This window comes from Planococcus citri, chromosome 5, assembly GCF_950023065.1.
Source record: "Planococcus citri chromosome 5, ihPlaCitr1.1, whole genome shotgun sequence".
NCBI classification, from domain to species: domain Eukaryota; kingdom Metazoa; phylum Arthropoda; class Insecta; order Hemiptera; family Pseudococcidae; genus Planococcus; species Planococcus citri.
Window position 1 is genome coordinate 52,427,400 of NC_088681.1, and position 20,710 is coordinate 52,448,109.

A 20,710-nucleotide genomic window follows, 5' to 3' on the forward strand; every position below is an offset into this window, starting at 1 on the left:
AACAAACAAACTTTTCCAAAAATACATACTGCTAACCTTGAAATCCAAGGAAAGTTTCTCATCCTTGGCATCTAATCTGTATATATCTACACAAGGAATCGAAGAAATTTACGATATCAAACAGAGAACTAAATTTATCGACTCTCCGGAGTCTGCGAAGAAAACTTGGTGAAAAGAGAACTCCTTCTCGGTTTCGTCGTATCGTTCGAGTTCAAGTCGATTTTTCACGCTAGAAAATTACCAGCGCCAAATTTTCATCGCCAAGAAGTTTTTCTCTGGGGATAAAGACAGCCTCTCGCCTGCGCCATCGTATCGTGTGCATAAGAAACGAAATTAGCTAGAGTATTTTGTTGGAAAAGTTTGGAAAATAATCAATCGATGTGATGATCTGAGAGGAAGTTGTGCCTTGGGTCGCTGTATAGCTCACATAAATTCAACAGATTTTGTTTTCGGTGTCTTCTTCCATTATAGTATACTCTCGTTTGTAAGCTCGAAGCTGTGAGACTCTAAAGGAAATTTCTCATTTTACAGTAATAGAAGTTGAAGGAGGGGTTCTTCTTGTGTTAGTTTATTTAATCGTAAAGTGAAGGACAAGATTACGATTTGAGATAAGTACTTAACCTTACAATATGCTCCAAGTTGATTTTCTTTGGTTAAAAATTATTGATGGTAATAGGTATGTAGGTGTAAAATTAAACAGAGGTAGGCTATAGCGGATAACGTTTTGCTTGAGTTGGCTCTTGTTAACGACATCTTAATTTTAGTGCATCTTGAGATACAAAGTACCTACCTACGTACGTACCTATCGAGATATTTTGTAGGCGTTTTCACTTTTGAATTTAACAAAAGATGATGGTTAATAATTAGACCTTACAAATGTGCGAAGTCAATCTTAGAATATGATGACGAGAAAGGATCAAAGGTAAAATTATACCAATAAAAAAGGTGCCTACCTGAATCATGATCTTTTCATTTTGCAATGTGGGCAGCGAAACAATCTAAAATTGTAGTAAAGGCTCACACGTTTTAATTAAGGTTTTATACCTCTCAAAATACAAATGTTTAAAACTTTTTGTCCTCGCTTCGTTTGGATCTCTGTTTTTTTTTCAAATTGAGATTGAACCTTTATGAAAATCTGTTATCTACATAGGGGTCATTCCAGGTCAATTGAACCAAGAAGTGGTAGGGGGTTCGGCGATTTTTTTGAAATTTTTCCTGTAGAAAGACCTACCGAAGATATGATCAATGACGCGAATCGCAGCCCTTCAGTCCATTTTTAAAGACAGTCAGGGGGTGTCAAAGTTTTCGTTGAACTTGAAATAGGAATCATCCATTTCAACAGTGGATTACTCGATAACCGCGATACCAACCACAATGGAACATTTTCCCATAGTTAGGGGTTTTAAAAGGCTTTTTGGTGATATCATAAAAATCAGTGTTGCCACTTTTTTTCGTACAAAAAATTAGCTCAAAAAGTTTCGAAACGTAGTTTTCACATCGTTCCGACTCTCAAAAATTCTGAAAAAAAATATATTATGGACAACTTTTCATGCTGAACAACATATTAAAAAATCGGAATGGTAGCATGTTGCAAAGTTGATTTTAAAAAATATAAAGTTTGCGAAAAAATGCGATTTTTGATTTAAAACATGAAAAAAAGTTTTGATAGGTGAAGTTGACCCATTTGACCCCTATTTTTACGTATCTGTTGAAAAAGTTGAAAACCCCCTTTCACTCGATGAAATAAACTCCTCACAAAAAAATCAAAATTCTAAAAAATTTAATTTTTAATTTCAAACATCAAAAAAAGTTTAAATTCATTCAGTCGTCTTATTTTGACCTCTTTCTGACGTATTTCATGAAAAAGTTGGTAAAAATTACATTCACACCAAAAAAATAAAAATTCGTTCATTTTTTGAATCTTTTCGAATTTTGATTTTTTTGTGAGGAGTTCATTTCATCAAGTGAAAGGGGGTTTTCAACTTTTTCAACAGATACGTAAAAATAGGTGTCAAATGGGTCAACTTCACCTATCAAAACTTTTTTTCATGTTTTAAATCAAAAAATCGCATTTTTTTCGCAAACTTAAAATTTTTTAAAATCAACTTTGCAACATGTCATCATCCCAATTTTTTAATATGTTGTTTAGCATGAAAAGTGGTCCATAATATATTTTTTTTCAGAATTTTTGAGAGTCGGAACGATGTAAAAACTACGCTTTGAAACTTTTTGAGCTAATTTTTTGTACGAAAAAAAGTGGCAACACTGATTTTTATGATATCACCAAAAAGCCTTTCAAAACCCCTAACTATGGGAAAATGTTCCATTTTGGCAGGTATTGCGGTTATCGAGTAATCCACTGCTGAAATGGATGATACTTTTGGTTCACTGAAAACTTTGACACCCCCTAGCTGCCTTTAAAAATGGGCTAGAGGGCTGCGATTTGCGTCATTGGTCATCCCTTCGGTAGGTCTTTCCACAGGAAAAATTTCAAAAAAATTGCCGAACCTTTCTATCACTTCATGCGTCCTATTGACGTGGAATGACCCATAGGTAATTTTAAGAAATGTATGGTGCTATTCAAGAAGGTCCTATCGACAAAAAACTGGTTTTGAGAAAAACGCATTTTTATATTTCAGTGTTTTGCCATTTTGGTTTAAAATGATATAGCGAGCTCCGGTTTTTTTTGTTGAATAGAAGCATCTTTCCACTATTTATTTCCTGCGTAGTAATTTTTTTCCACCACCAACATTTCCATGGGAGCGCTTTACAAAAGAGACCTCGATAGGACCTTCTTGAAACGACAGGACCTTCTTGCGGTTATTCACCTAAAAATCGATTTTATTCCTTCTCAAACCCACCAAAAACATGAAATAGTTCAGACAACTTGTTAGATACGTAATTTACAAGTTTAATACACCAAGTCTTGAGGAAAATATTTAATTCAGATGTTGCCACACTGGGCCAGCATGCTGGAAAATGCGCGAATGATTTTTTTCTCCGAAATGGTTGATCACAACTACACCAAAAGGCACTCTTAAGTAGTAATTTTCAACGCAGAATTCAAATTTTGAGTCAATTTTGCCCCTCGACTCCCAGGGGGGGTGGTACCAAATGAAAATTTGGGGAAAATGTGAAAAAATCGAGTATAGTGTCGAAATCTTGATACTTTGGGTTAAAAACAACGATTTTTGAGTCAATTTCCCTCGTAGCCCCCAGGGGGGGTGGTACCAAATAAAAATACGAAAAAATCGAGTATAGTGTCGAAATCTTGGTACATTTGGGCTGAAAACCCAATTTTCGAGTCAATTTTGTCCCTCGGCTTTCGGGGGGGAAGGGCGTGGTACCTAATCAAAATTTAGGATAGAAGTGAAAAAATTGAGTACTTTAATGTAATATCTTTAATACTGTAGGGCAGAAGTTTCTTCCGCCAGCATCCGCCAAAACGACGAATATGAAAAATTATGCATTTTAGCGTATGTAAAACAACTGCGATCGATTTACCTGCGGAAACCTGCGGAAATCTGTATCATCTCATACTTTAGCCATGCATTTGTGAGTGCGCACTCGATTTTTTCACTGTTTTCCCCAAATTTCGATTTAATACCACCTCCTTCCTCCCTGGAGTGCGAAGGACAAAATTGACTCGAAAATCGGGTTTTCAGCCCAAATGTACCAAGATTTCGACACTATACTCGATTTTTTCGCATTTTTATTTGATACCACCCCCCCTGGGGAGCTACGAGGTAAATTGACTCAAAAATCGTGGTTTTTAGCCTAAAGTATCAAGATTTCGACACTGTACTCGATTTTTTCACATTTTCCCCAAATTTTCATTTGGTACCACCCCCCCCCCTTGGAGTCGGGGGGAAAAATTGACTCAAAATTTGAATTCTGCGTAGAAAATTACTACCTAATTAAGAATTTTGGTGTAGTCATGATTGACCATTTTGGAGAAGAAGGTAATGCGCGCATTTTCCAGTTGCGTGGCCTAGCCAACTTCATATAGCTGCTGTTTGTGAACAACACCACATGGAGCGCTGCGGTTTGCACCATCTTGTGTAGAAAACGTCAGAGATTCAAATTTCATGAACTCCTCAAAAAGGTCCTATCGGTCGATAGGACCTTCTTGAATAGCACCATTCAAATGTTCAAATCAAAAAAAAAAAAAGAAATACCTGAGAAAACATTTTTTTCCACTATTCTCGAAACTAGCTTTTGCTCTCACATTACTCAGGGTACTGTTTGCTTTTCATTTTCAAAATGCCAATTTTTAAAAACACGTCATTCCAATTCTAAAATTTCGAGCTAAAAAAGCAAGAAAAGTTTTTACCTCTTGAAATACGAATTTTCAAAAGATTCTGTCCTTGTTTTGCTCGGGTCAATTTCGATCTGTTTTCTAAACAAAACAAAACAAAAAAAATTGACTTCCATGAATTCAAAAGGGAAAATAAGAATTTTTGATAAGCGATTATCGAATAATAAGTATTAAGTATGTAAGCACGTATCAATTGGCAAAATTGTCATTTCATCTTCATTACTTCACTTTAAACACTGTTCGGAAAAATTGGAATTGGTACCTATTTTATTCTCATGGAAAATTTTTCAGCTCCCCCCCAAAAAAAAAACCACCTCTAATTTTTTTCATGTCAGATTGACTCGCATTTAAGTACTATCCATTTTTGAGAAAGAAAACAGGTCGTGAAAGAATCTTCAGGGGAGGGATACAATTTTGAGATGTGCTTATAACGAACTGATTTGAAATAGGTACCTACATACATGTGATGTATATTACGTATGTAATTGAAATAAAAACTCGAATTCAATGATCAAAGGGAACTTGTCAAATAAAAAAATAAAAAATGAATTCAACAAACATTATTTTAAAAAAGATTACACGAAAACACTGGCGTCGCCAGCGGTGTGCCTCTGTACAGTGTACGTCAGGCACAGTTTTTCATTCTCAAAAAAAAAAAAATTGAATAAAAATTAAAATTGATGAGTAAATAATGAAAAATTTAAAAATTGAAAATAAAATAAACGTCAACTGTCAACTTTTTTGCAATCTGAAATGGATAGTTTTGTGATATTGTACTCAGATTCCGAGACACTTCATCAATTTTTTAAAACATTTTCAATGGTTTTAATGTGATTTTTACAAGTTCGTACAATGTTTCATGCAACATTTGCAAAATTTCGGCTCAATTTTATCAAGACTACCAGGTTTTGGCAATTTTAAGAAATTTTTAGCCGATTTTACGTTTTTTAATATTTTTTTTACTATACCTACTGAAGTATTTAATGTAATTTTTCCAGTAATGTATTCACTTTGAATTTATATTCAATCATTCGTAATTTGAACATTTGCCCCCCCCCTCAGGTATTCAGACATTTGACAACAATTTGTGAATTCTACTGTTTTTATAACATTTTAAAAAATTTTGAAGCAATTTTGGTAAAATTTTGGTAGGTACCTAGGTACTTAATTATGGTGCTTTTTCATGAATTTTTAAAATTTTTAAAACACCTACCTAAAGTGCGTAATTTTGATTATTTTTTTAAAATGTCATTCAATTTCTTGAAACATTTGATTAATTCTTTAATTCACATAGGTAGGTACACACAATGTCAATTTTCAATAATTTAAGCGACTTTTGCAAGATTTGTCTGAAAAGTTTGAGGTACCTATTTTATCATCTTCCAGTCGTTTTGACAATTTTCGCCATGTATGTATTTGGCCTTTTTTACCAAGTTTGGCTCTATTTTGCTGAAATTTCATCAATTTTATTGTGTTTACGTAATTTCAACAAGTTTCGAGCTTATTTTACGAGATTTTTGTGAAATTTATTCAATTTTATCGAAGTTTTATTAATTTTTGAAGATTTTGAGTGATTTCTATACCAAATTTGTATCTTTTATGATATAAGTACCTACTTCTACGCAATTTTTACATCGTTTCGATAAAATTTTGAGATAAGTATTTTTCCAACTTTTAACCGTTTTTACTTAGGTATTGTGTTTTAATGTGTGATTTTTCATTTTGACAAATCAAATTTTCAAAATGTTTTACGCAATTTTTGTTAGCATTTATTAATTCAATTTCACCTGAGGTAAAAAATTGGAAGTTTTGGTGGAGGGGAGGGGGCGTAAAATTACAACTTTGATCATTTTTCGAAAATTTGGCACACTTTTTCCAAATGCCTGGTGACGCTACTGCACGAAAAAAAAGTGATTAAATGATTCCTCACATTTCCAAAGATGAAAAAGTTTGCATTTCTTGATCCTTTTTAATCTTAAAATAATCGTGTGTAAGAAGTTATAAAATTCGTAGCCCTACATATGATAATACTTTCAGAACACAGACAAACAGTAAACATGTGGAGCCCACTTTGAGCACTCCTGCGCTGTCGTCATTAGGTAGATATACAATACGAATCTCATGAATACATTTTACGAGTAGGAAGCGGTCACGAGTGGTATCTTCATAGCACTTCTATTCTCCTAATATAAGTTCATATAAAGTTGCCATGAAACTGATCTACTTTCCTTCAAGCGTCACTGTGCACACGTGTACTTGTGTACCGTTGTGCTACTTCAGGCAATTCACAGTTAGAACCTACCTAGTTATTAAAATTCTATTATTTTATTTAGATACGTCACTTGACGTGATTACATATTTTATGAATTGATGAAATTATGGAATTCAGTGATATATGTACACCTAGGTAGGTACTTAGGTAGATAGGTACCTTGGTAATTGCTTCATTTTATCTCCTTCTACACTGATTTTCATTTCATTCAAGGGACCAGAATGTTGCAATAATCATCGATATTCGAAAAGAATTGTTAACCACGGGCTGGCTATATCGTTCTCTAGTCTGATTTTATAGTTCCTTCACTTTGCAGTTTGCAAATCGTTTTCGTCTCGAATACTAAAATACTGGTAGGTAAGTTCGTTTTTTTTTTTTTTTTTTTTTTTAATAACCAATTAACCATGGACTCGCAAATGCTACCAGTCCAGTGCTCTTGTTCTCAATGGAAAACAGACCAATGGAATTTATGAGGCTGGTTCGTCATTTATTCAGAGTTTTGAAAAATTTTCATTACGTATTTTTATAAATAGGTACACATTTCTAGAATTGAATGATTTTCATAGGAGCATTGTCGAAGGGATGAAACTTTAGAAGTATTTATTCTCAATTTTGATGCATTTTTAATTTAATATGTAATAATGCCAAATCTGAATATTCCAAAATATATTTGTGCAATATCAAGTCCAGTCATATTAATCAAGAAAATTATCAGAAGATCCAGAAGCTCTGCGGATGAGGGATGAACTCGTATACTCGATCTAGCAACTTGACTTACCTGACATCAGGCCTATGATTTTTGACATGGAATGTGTGGCATGCGTATTTACAATTCAGTGGTGGTAATTGGAATACGCGGACCATTAGGATCATATAAGATACAAAGTAGTACCTACCTGTTTTTTTATTTTAGCACACACGAGTCTTCTTTCTTGAAACATCGAGTAATTCTAGTTACATCAAGTACATTGGCATTTAGAATAACCTACTCACAATATTGACAATTTGAAGTAATGATGGAGTTTACTTGAGATGTGATAGGTAGAGGTGCCATTTCTTCCCAAACTCAGAAATTCCTGCATCGTCTTATGAAGTAGGTAACCCATCGCATGATTCGTGCCTGATCCACAATGAATTTATGCATGGCTATCTTAGTCTCAGGTCAGGAAAAAAGACATTCAAAGGTTTCTGGATCTCTTATTGGAACAACCACCTAATAAAAAAATCTGCAAATAAGAACAAAATTCAGGTAGCCGAAAAAAGACAGGAGAGAAGAACCGAAGAAAAACCACGAATCCGGCCGGCAATTTATTCCATATAGGAAAACACTAACCTACTTAAGTAGGTCACGAGACGAAAAGTAGTCCACCGGCTCGGCCGAGTAATCGTGTCGTCACACGCGGTTGCAGAAATTCGAACATTTGTGCCCGGCAAGCATAATACCGCAGGAGATCGTACATTCACTCCTAACAGCTGATCATACCAAGAGCATTAAGCAAGTCTACATAATACAGCAGTACAGTCTACCGTTAGATGGTTGAACTACTAAGTAAGGTTAGGTTAGTACTAGGGAACAATTTCGCGTGTTTTTTCTTCTATATTTTCGTTTTAATAACTTGGTTCTCGATATAGCCGAATTTCAATGACCGTGCAATGTTATCGTCGCTCGGGCAAAACTCGACAATTTGCTAAATTTCTCCACTTTTTGCAAAAAACCCGACATTTTCTTGCATTTTCCCCTGTTTTTGAATAACATTTATTAGGAAAGTATAAACGTTCAGGTGGTTTGAACAATGGGGAGACCTGGCGTGAGATAAATTTTCCGAAAGAGTTTTTCCGACATGCGCTCCCCGTATGCACCACCATGGCTTTCCATTCTCGACACTAAATACCACCGCTACTCGTCTTTTTTCCTATAATTATGCGTGTATAGGTATAGTGAGCTCTTAGTTTTTCCAAGTGTTTTTCGTTGCAGTCCCTTATGATTGTGGTAATGGAAAGCTCTTGGAGCTTGGGTGGAAAACTGAATGCCCAAGTGGGTGCCCTCAGATCATAAATGGGGACATTATAATTATATGGAGGTTTTGGATGAATTTCTGAATGCATTGATAGGCATAGTATGAGGAACACAGCTCATTTTGTGAGTTATAAATGTTGAATATTTTCCAAAGAGAGAAAAAAGTCCTAGGAGGGAATTGATCTTGGTATGGCAGAATATATTTTGAAGATGGGGTGATCCATGAATGATGTGAAAAAATGTCTTTCAACTTATAGATAGATGAGGAAAACTGGAACACAGCAGTACAGAAAAACTTCCAAACATTGGTTCAGTTGATTGAAAAAGAAATCCATTGAAAATTGAGTTGTATAATAGAGCAATTTGCTTGATTCCATATTGCTCCATGATTGCTCAAACGATCTAAATAAATTTCTCAGACCTTTCTTAAAGCTCCATTTCTGCCATGAAATAAGAAAGATAGGAGAGTAAATATTTTTTTCGTCTTATTTTATCAAATTACTTATGTTATTTTCTCATTTGTTCCTCATTTCGTGATAAAATAAAATAATCAACATTATGAATTTAATTTCAAATTATTTTAGGTACCTATATATATTTTTTTGGCAACAGTTTCTGCAATAAGCTCCTATGTACGATACCAATTTTTAAAATAGACTGTCAAACATCTCAATGGATTTTACAATAAAGATCCAAGTATTTTGATTGTGTATAATTCTGAGCATAACAGTAAGTATAATTATCTACTCACGAGAATCCTGGTCGATTGTTCCTCAGCACATCAATCTCTCTCACAAACGACGAGGTCAATTTTGAGAAAATAAATTAACTTAACACAGAAGCTAAGACATATTTTCACTTGTTTTCATGACGATTTGATTTCAATTCTTCACAACGACAAATCGAAAACCAACGATCATGCAAGTCAATATAGACTCATCGTCTTAAAAATGAAGCATTGAAATCGCCAAGCCCACGCAACAACAGGAGTTTGAGTCGTTTTATGATTAGGCGAATAGCCATAGCTAGAGGGTACATGGTTTGTTTTTTTTTTTTATCGGAAGAATAGTAAATCTGATACTCCTATGTATTGGGCAATGCATTTCAGGTACCAGTCGCATGTGCACATAGGATCCTAATACAGCATACGAATAATGTTCCATTGAATTGTATGAATTTATAAGTATCATGCACTGCCTTATAAGCGAACGTTTTGTATGTTTTGTACCACTCAATCATATCCTTCGATTTGAACGAAACCAAGCTAGATCGACAAAATATGTCTAAAAACCTCCATAATCAAAATTTCAGTGGCTGAAATTCATTTCGAATTTTCGGCCAATTTGTGAACATTTTAAAAGCTGCTTCAAAAGCGATTTTTGAACTTTTTTACATGAAACGCGAATTCTATTGAACGAAGTCAACTTGTGAATAGTTAATTAAATTCAACTCCCACACATCAACAGCTATATAGTAGGTATATCTAGTTTTCAGACATTAGTAGAGCATCCAGCGATTTTTGAAATTTCTCCAAAAATTAAAAATCTCTGCGGAGGTGCTCCATGGGCGGAGCAGTAAATTTTTCTGACATATTGAAAAATTTTGCGGGAAAAAAATCACAATAGAGCTCGTAACTTCTCCTTTTTCCTCAAAAAAAAAAAAAATTGTTCACCTTAACTGTAGTACATACTTGACCAAGACAGAAAATAAACAACACAAAACGTGAGCCAAAAATGTTCATACAGAAAAAAATCATCAAAAAAATCTTCGTAATTAGATTTTATGTAAAAAAATTGCGCAACAGAACATTCCATCAAACAATTGAAATCCATTTAGCAAAATAGACAAACAAAAGCGAGACTTTATAGCACTAATTGAGAAAAATAAAGACCAACTGCAAAAAAGCAACAATTTTAAGTGAATTTTTAGCACAAAAAAAAAGAGACTTTAGGGCACTTATGACGAATAGCGAGATTTTTTGCCTATTGCTATTTTTGGCTAAACACGAGAGTATGAAAATTTCAGTAAAAGACAAGGCTTAATTTTAGCAATTTTCAGCAAAAAAAAGTAAAATTTCGACAAATTATGAAAGCAAATCAGGAGTTTTTGCAACTACCATGTAAAAAAGCGAGACTTTGGCAATTTTGCGGTGAATATGAGCGAGAATTTTCCTGTAAAATTTTTCGCAAAAAGATGGACTTTTTGGCAGTTATTGACCAAGAAAGTGATATTTTTTCTGAATAATTGTTTTCGAAAAACGAAATTTTTTACACTTCATGGATATAAAACAGTGAAAATTTTTGAATTTTTGGCCACAAAAATTAATGATTTTCAGATATCATTTTTTTCCGAGAAACGAGAGTTCCAAAAATTCCCTCTTGCAGCCTTCCATCCCTGGAATTTATGCGAAAAGCTGAGAAGTTTTTAAAAAAATTGGGTCACTTGGAAAAAGTTGAGAAATTTGGGAAAATGGGAAAGAATTTGAGCAAGCAGGGAAAATCAAATAATTACCTACCAAAAACCATAGTTTTTAGGTATTTCGAAAATGTTCGCTTGAGAGTTAAAAAATTGACTTTGACTTCTCACATCAAAAATAATGTTGTTTCACTTGAAAAAAAAAGGTCTCTCCAATGCTTTCCAGTCAAAACTGCCAAAAAGTTCCAATTTTTGCTGAAATATCAAGTATTTTGCCAAAAATTTGGAAACAATAATTTTTATTTTCTACCCAAATTTATTGCTTTTGAAAATATGTAAGTTAGTTTCATATAAAAATTATTAACCCTAAAAAAATTGAAAAATTGTGAATTTTCGAGAGCTTTTGTATACTGGTCTCTCTCTGGCCCCATTCATCATATTTTTAAAAATATAATTTCCTGAAAACTGAAAATGCTAAAGCCATAAAAATCAAATTTTTGCATCATCATAATAATAAAGGTACCTATCTCTTTTTCATCATTACCTCGTAGAATATCGTTTTCCGAATTTATAACCTTTTCTTCTTCTCTCATGCAGTCCGATTCCTCAGCCGTTTAAATTATAATCCTAATTAAAATTATTACACCCATTTCCAATACCAATTTCGAGATTCTTTTGCACACGAGTTATGCTATATACACGTGCGGAACACACAGTTAACAGCTCAACACAGGACACAGCTGTCGTCGGAATTCCAGCGGCGTTGTAGCTGAGAAAATAAATTCCTTCGCTCTGAGCCATGCCTCGTTTCATCCCTTTTTTAAGGGTACCTATGTCCTTTTGTCATCGGCGTCTTTGTCTAGGTAGTTATCGGTCCAAAATTCGCACGTACATTCGATAAAATTATTTTCTCTCGAATAAGCGCCTATCTGTCAATTAAATTTAATGCGAAAGTTCTTCGTCCAGAAATACCAGCAAAAAGAAGAGAATAAAAATATAAAAGAGAAGCGAAAAAATACGTATCGTAGTACATAGTAGTATGAAGAGAGAAAACCACATCAATACACCAGAGACGTGGAATCGAGCGATATTTCGACCATTCGACGTTATTTTTGACCATCGAAATGCCGTTCTCTTTTATCATCCAGCTCGCACACATCTCTTCGTGTGTAAAGACGCCAACGATATCCTATATATATATGAGATCGGATTAATTTGTCCATTCCCTCAGAGGCTCGGGCAAATACTCATGTCAAGAATTCGTCTCCATCGTCGTTAGTGTTCGTATTAAATTCTCTGCTCGTATCGATACTTATACTATGTAGGAATAGTTGCCTTTTCACGAGTACATGGTGATTGACCCACCAATATAATCGTGACAGAGCTTTCAAATTTGATCTCGCAAATTAGATTTATTCCTACAGCTTGTCATTATACCAACAAGTAGGTAGTCCTTGGATTGAATTAACCAAGTGTCGTCCTGATTAATGGCCCTACTTTGAGGACCCCTGACTCGATTCTTGAACGTTTAGGGGGTTCAAGATTTGTCTGGGTAGTCTATCACTCAAAAAGTAAATTTTCTTGTTATTTTTGTTTGTCGAAATCGAAGATTTTGTAAAACTCTATTGTAACCACTTTATTTCTTCTTCAGATCAACACATAGCCAATCTGCGAACAGTATTTCTGATAAGTCAATCAACATTAGTGTTTATAAATGCTTAGCAAGATTATTTTGGCTCCAAATTTGAAAAAGTAACCAGCAGTTGTTTACTTTTGGGATGATTAGAAATTTTAGCACTGGGTAGCTATTCCTGAAATTTCAGTATGCGTGATAAGCGAGTTATGAGAGTTTCAAAACGGTTAACTAACGCAGTTACCACAGTTACGGATCGGTAACATGTCGGTAACTTACTTACGTTAACTCCAAAGTTAAGCTAAAAAAAGGCTAAAAAAACTAATGGTTGCAGTCTTGGAGATGTAGGTAAATGAAGTTTCTTTATTGCTTCATTTTGTTTTGATTGCGATTTTTCAACTATTTTGATTAAAATGTAATTTTGCTATGGCACTTAAAGTATTAGCAAATGATGAAAATACAAAATACGGATTTAAAATGTTGGTTCAATTTAAAAATATGAAAATAGTTTATGATGGTGCGAGTAGTGCCCATTCCATTATTCCGAAAACTTGTGGCTACTCATCAGTTAACGTCTATCGATAAGAGTGATAGTATAGTGATAGAAAATGTTAATGCTGAACGTTATTTGCGGAACTTAACCATCATAACTGGCTTATCACGCTTACCGAAATTTGAGGAATAGCTACCCTTGAGGAATAGCTACCCAGGGTAGCTATTCCTCAAATTTCGGTAAGCGTGATAAGCCAGTTATGATGGTTAAGTTCCGCAAATAACGTGCGGTATTTTTTTTTACTATCACCGTACTATCACGCGTAACATTGGACATTAACTGATGAGTAGCCACAAGTTTTCAGAATAATGGAATGGGCACTACTCGCACCGTCATAAACTATTTTCATATTTTTAAATTGAACTAACATTTTTAATCCGTATTTTATATTTTCATCATTTGCTAATACTTTAGGTGTCATAGCAAAATTACATTTTAATCAAAATAGTTGAAAAATCGCAATTAAAACAAAATGAAGCAATAAAGAAACTTCATTTACCTACATCTCAAAGACTGCAACCATTAGTTTTTTAGCCTTTTTTTAGCTTAACTTTGGAGTTAACGTAAGTAAGTTACCGACATGTTACCGATCCGTAACATGTGGTAACTGCGTTAGTTAACGGTTTTGAAACTCTCATAACTCGCTTATCACGCATACCGAAATTTCAGGAATAGCTACCCAGTATTCATCAGAAACTTAACGCAATTTTTGAGTGGCTAAGACTTGAATATGAAATTTTAAGTTTATAGCCAATCAACAACAGAATTTTGACATAAAGGTAATTAGCAATTACTGTTCATAAAAACCGAAGTAGGGACTGATTCGGAATTTAATTTTCAATATTTTTTTTATTCATGTAGGTAGGAATGATTTTATTTAGTTTAATGTTTTAATTTACGAGAAATTTATTTGACATCATTTTAATGAAAGTAGTGAGTCTAGGTATATTCTACTTTATAAATTAGGTACCTACTTACCTATAGAAAAGATCAAGAAATGAAAAATCAGCTCCAAATTGATATTTAAAAGCAAACTTAGCAACCAGTGCAACCATCCAGTGGCGTACTCACAGGAGGATTTGGGTACAACCCCCCCCCCCAGAAGCCATGCAAAAATGAATTTTTCGCTCGCAATGGCCACGTCATCGCGTAAAAATACACTTATGATTTATATTTCTCAAACTTACCTTTCACATCAAAATTACTACTGTTTTGCTTCTTGAAACAACAAATTTTCAAAAGCTCGCTTCGCTCTGGCCAATTTTGCTCTCATCATTCCCACTTCAAATTTCAAGAAACAACTGATAAGTAAAATTTTTAAAAAGTTGAAATAGGAAAAATTGTATTCTTAAATTAGAATCAATGTTCTACTTTTTGAATTATAAATCTGTGATTGAATTTTAAAAATGTTGAGATCAAAAAAACCGAATTCCTTCATTAAAATTGATGTGAATTCAAAATTTTTAAGGGAAATTCCTGAAATACTCAAAGTACCCAAACCATTTGAAAAGTGCTTCATTTTTTCTGAACAGAGCCATTAACGGTCATGTTATTTAACCAGTTTTTTCAAAAAAATGTCGCTCTCGCTTCGCTCAAGCAGTAATTTAATTTTGTTTTCAATAAATTAACCTTTTTTTAAAGAGTTTTCAGAAAATTAAAATTTCAATTTTTTCATGTCCAAAAATCTCCACTGGTCTATTCAGCAGAAAAATCACAATTTTTTGTCTGCAAAATGGCATGATACACCCCCCCCCCCAATAGCATGACTGCGATTCGCCTCTGATGATATCTTGTATCTTGATTTCAACCCCCCCCCCCCCCCCGGGGAGTCAAGTTACGCTACTGAAACCATCAACCAATATGGTGAAAGCAAATGCAAAAACTATCTTGCAATCAGCGAATAGCATGCAGATGGCTTGTTTTCACTTCACCCTGATGCACAATTTGATAAAAATATTCTTGATAGATGATAAATAATTATTCTTCAATAAATTCAACTGTCAAAATGTTCACAAGGAAACCTTTTTTTTGCCAGCTTTTTTCAATTTTTTACCTCAGACCCCTTCCTCTTCCTTCCAGCTTTAGTACTTTTCATGCTAATTAACCAGATGTGGCTCGAACAAATTTTGGAAGAGTGAGTTGGAAACAACAATTTTGAATAGGTAATTTTAAATGTTCCAAAACGATGCTTTTATACTTGACAAAAAATTTGAATTGTTCTACTGCAAGGTTTGGTAGTGAAATCAAGAGTAAAAAATTCACAATTTTTTTTGTGTCATTGTACATTGATTTTTCAGCGTTTTGGCCTTTGAAAATCAAATTCATAAAGAGAACAAAACATTCTCTCAATTTTTTCTGGAGCAATGCAAAAGTGAAAGTTCCAGAAAATTACAACTTGTGAGGCACAAAAAAATTATTTTCAATATAAGAAATTTCAACGCTAAAATTTTATGCTTTTTGGTACGAAATATTCTTTGACAAAATTGCTCATCTTCAAAATTGAAAGGAGCCAGTAGTAAGTAAGAAAATTCTCATCTGAAACTTCAACTTGTAAAGTAAGGCCTACCTTTCATATTTCCATATTCTTAAACATTGTGCGCATATGCATTTAAAATAAATAATTAGCCTAGGTTAATTAAAACAATACGTGATTACCTGCCTATACATTGTTATCCACGACCCACTTACTCGTAGTATTGTCAACCACCAATACTCGTTACGAAATTCACTCTCCTGTATAGTCAACACTGCTTCTACTCGAGCCAATACTTGTACTGCAAGTGAACTGTGCTACCTCCAACATACTGCTATTCTCCGAATACTTGGCGCTCTGTTTTTATCTTTTGTTGAGTCGCTGACAGGATGATTGACGGCCTACCTCTCTCTCACCTCATCTACACCAAGCCTTATACAAGGCGTATAATCAGTGATACTCAACATTACGAAAACCGATATGCTCTAACGATTAAGAAATAAATAATAACCGTAATTAAATTACGGCTACTTTTTCGCTACATAATCGGCTGTTGTATTCCTAATGTAATAATACTTGATGCGAGAGATACTGTATTGAATACACTGCTATCTGTAGCTGAACAGCTGCACTAGCAGTATTGTGGTGTGAACAAAAGATTGCATTGCATGGTTCGTTTTACGAGGGAATGCCGATGTATCAGCTGTATTGTATAGTAGTGATCTTTCAACGAGTTATGTGCTCCTAATGATAACATACGTGATCCATTTTTTTGATGCGAGAATCATTGCGTAGCTTACGTTCCATGCATTTTTGGCATTTCGCAGAAGCAAGCAAGCGGTCTAATATGAGTGACGCGCGCAGTACAGGCTTAAAGTATTGTATTGCCTGCGTTTAGGGCTGTGATGTTGCTGAAGTTGCTAAAGGGTGAAGGATATTCGCTTTACTTTCTATGGTTCCAATTTTTTTCACTAAACGGACCCAAAATGAAAAGCATTCCGCTCATTGATTAATGGATCAAGCAATAAGTATGCAATTGCAATAATTTTTCAGTCGTGTTCTTAAAATTATGAAAATAATCAGTATAGCTTAAGTGCATAATTATTCTCGAGGTCTAACAATAAGTCACATCCAAATTCTGTACTAAAATTCCAATGTTCCATTTTTCTAGTAAGTAGGTACTGTACTGACTAATAACACTATAGGTACAACTTGAATGGAATGCATGCATTCAGGTGTACAAGGTAGACTCTCGTAAGTCCTACCAGGTACCACTTGGTACCAGTTAGCACATTCTGTTCTCCTAATGAAAGAACATAAAAAATAACTGTATATCAGCTTCGTGAGGCGTGAAAGTCACCATTAAATTGACTACTGCCGCTTATGACTCCGTAGTCGATTACGATCGTTGTAGGAGGTGGGATGATAAAATGTTCTGGTCGTATACATGCACACAGCGCTGACTAACAACTGCATTATAATGTTTCACTGCGAGCACTGAAGCGATACTTTATGGAATTTCTTAAGCTGTACATTGCGCTTACATACTTATGTACCTACCTTGACATCATTGAATACTTTTGCCACCTAACAGGAATGGATTGGGTTAGAGAAGATGGAGGATTCCCCTCTTGGAGCCCTGAAGTTTAGGGCATCAGGACCACTGATGAAATATATTTTTAAATTAATGATATATGTATACAAGGTATTCTTGAATTATAACAAATCATCATCTTCTGAAAATATTATCTGTTATTGAAAATACATGAGAAAATAGAACTTAGTGGACCCTTTAAATCTTCTTATTATATGAAACAACACTTTCTGAAGGGCGAAGAGGCTGGAAGGGCCACATTCAATGAGAACTGTCATCTGGTACAGAAATTTTTGAATCGGACGTGTAGGAATTAAAAGCTACAGACCCCCAAAAATACCACCAGAAAAAATTTCAGATGCTGAAATTCATTTCTCGATTTTTGGCAAACTTTTAAAAATGCATACCTATATTTGGTGCATTTCTTATGAGAAAAAAAATCAAACTTTGATCAAACTTGACAGAGAAGGCCGAAATTGAGTTTGTATTGGTATTTTCGACCCTTCGAGTTGATTGATAGTTTCAATCCGCTCTGGAGCCTCCAGTATAAATCTTCGAATTTTCCAGCGTTGAAAAAAAAAAACTGAAAAATAAAGTGAAAAGAAATTAAGCATCGATAAACTCGGATTTACCATATTTGTGACCCTATCAACTGATTTAGGAATATATTTTCTAAATATTTGTCTGCATAGTTGAAATTCAAAATTTTCTCTCTATTGAATTTTTTTTGTACTTGAAAGAAAAAAAGAAAATTCATCAAAATCTGCTTGAGGCTCCATATAGCTGCAAAATCGATTAAAATGATCCCAAAGATGATCAATCCTATATAGTTTATGGTGCTGAATTTCATTTTCACCTTGTTCCTATTTCAGGTAGGTAGATACCTTCCTACCTAAGTAACTATTTACAGTACTGGAGAATCTGAGAATCTCCTTGAGGCTCCGGAGCGGTTCGAAACCATCCAATTCAAAATCAGAAGGTTAAAATTGCAGTTTTATGGTAAAATTGTATATTTTGTGAGTGGTTTGCCAATAAAACATGCTCAAATATTAAGTAAGTATAATGTCTTTTTGTGATTAAAATAAATAATTACCTACCTAGGTATATTATATTTAAATTTTCACTTACCTATACCTCACCATACTCATGCACAATATACATATGTACTCGTTCTTTTGTTTCAGGATGGGATATTAAGCTTTTGGGAGCTGGTTTTCCTGAATTGAAAACTTACAACGAGAATGCAACTTCTTTATCAACTGAAATTAAGATGAAATTTATATTTTTATTACCCATGATAAATCCTTGCATATCTATACCAATGACGAATTGGGATGGATTGCAAAGAAAAACTAGACAGCTGCGCCAAGCGCAGCTGTAACAGTGTGCGTAGCTTCTTTAGTTTGGAAAGCGCAACGCAATTTTGGAAAAGAAGCATAACAAAATTTCAAAAAAAGGCGCAACTTCGAAAAAAGCACAATGCGACTTCAAAATAATAAGCACAATGCGATTTAGAAAAAAATCACAACACAAATTTCAAAAATAGAACAAGATTCCGAAAAAAATCAAAATATGATTTTGAAAAAAAAGCATAACGCAACTTTTTAAAAAAAACGATTGGAATTTTGAAAGCAGAACGCAATCATGATTTTTAAAAAAATCACAATACGATTATGAAAAAAAAGCACATCACGATTTTCAAAAAAAGCACAAAGCAACTTTGGAAAAAAGCAATTGGGATTTTGAAAGCAGAACGCAATGATGATTTAAAAAAAAGCACAACGCGATTTTGAAAAAAGGCACAACGCGAATTTTAGTTTAAAAAAAGCACAACGCGATTTCTAAAAAAAAGCACAACACAATTTTGAAAAAAAAGCACAACGCAATTTTGAAAAAAAGCACAGTGCGAACTTTGAAAAAAGATCAACGCGAATTCTCAAAAAAGCACAAGGCCAACTTTGAAAAAAAGCACAATGCGACTTCGGAAAAAAAAGCACAACGCAAATGTTGAAAAAAAAACAGAACGCGAACTTCAAAAAAAAAGCACAACTCGATTTTGAACGCGATTTGAAAAAAAAGCACCACGCAATTTTGGAAAAAAAGCGAACTTTGAAAAAAAGCACAACGCGATTTCAAAAAAAAGCACAATGCAATTTTGAAAAAAAACATGATTTTGAAAAAAAGCACAACACGATTTTGGAAAAAAAGCACAACGTGAACTTCAAAAAAAAAGCACAATGAGGACTTCGAAAAAAAAGCACAACACGATTTTGAAAAAAAGGCACAACGCGAATTTTAGTGAAAAAAAAGCACAACGCGATTTTGAAAAAAAACCACAATGCAAACTTTGAAAAAAAGCTCAACGTGAATTCTGAAAAAAGCACAAGGCCAACTTTGAAAAAAAAACACAATGCGGATTTTGGAAAAAAAACACCGCGATTTCGAAAAAAAGCACAACGCTATTTCAGAAAAAAAAGCACAATGCAAACGTCGAAAAAAAGCACAACGCAAACTTCAAAAAAAAAGCACAACGAGATTTTGAACGCGATTTTGAAAAAAAAACACCACGCAATTTTGGAAAAACACCACGCAATTTTGGAAAAAAAAGTACAATACAATTTCAGAAAAAAAGCACAATGTGAACGTTGAAAAAAAACAACTCGAACGTTGGAAAAAAACACAATGCGATTTCAAAAAAAAAACGAGATTTTCATTTTAAAAAGCACAACGCGAACTTTGAAAAAAAGCACAAAGCAAATTTTGGAAAAAAAGCACAGCGCGATTTTGAAAAAAAACGCACAACGCAATTTTGAAAAAAAAGCACAACGCGATTTCAGAAAAAGAAGCACAACGCGATTTTTAAAAAAAAGCACAACGCGATTTTTAAAAAAAGAACACAACGCGAATTTTAGGAAAAAAAGCACAACGCGAATTTTAGAAAAAAAGCACAACGCGAATTTTAGAAAAAAAGCACAACGCGATTTTTTAAAAAAAAAACACAACGCAAATTTTGGAAAAAAAGCATGTGATTTTAAAAAAAAAGCGCAACGCGAACTTTGAAAAATAAGGCACAACAAAATTTTGAAAAAAAGCACCACACCATTTTGGAAAAAAAGCATAACGCGATTTTGGAAAAAAAGCATAACGCGATTTTGAAAAAAAAGCACAACGAGATTTAAAAAAAAAGCACAACACGAATTTTAGAAAAAAATCACAACGCGATTTTTTTAAAAAAAAAAACACAATGCAAATTTTGGAAAAAAAGCACGTGATTTTAAAAAAAAAGCGCAACGCGAACTTTGAAAAAAAAGGCACAACAAAATTTTGAAAAAAAGCACCACACCATTTTGGAAAAAAAGCACAACGAGATTTTTTAAAAACAAAGCACAGCGCGATTTTGAAAAAAAACGCACAACGCAATTTTGAAAAAAAAGC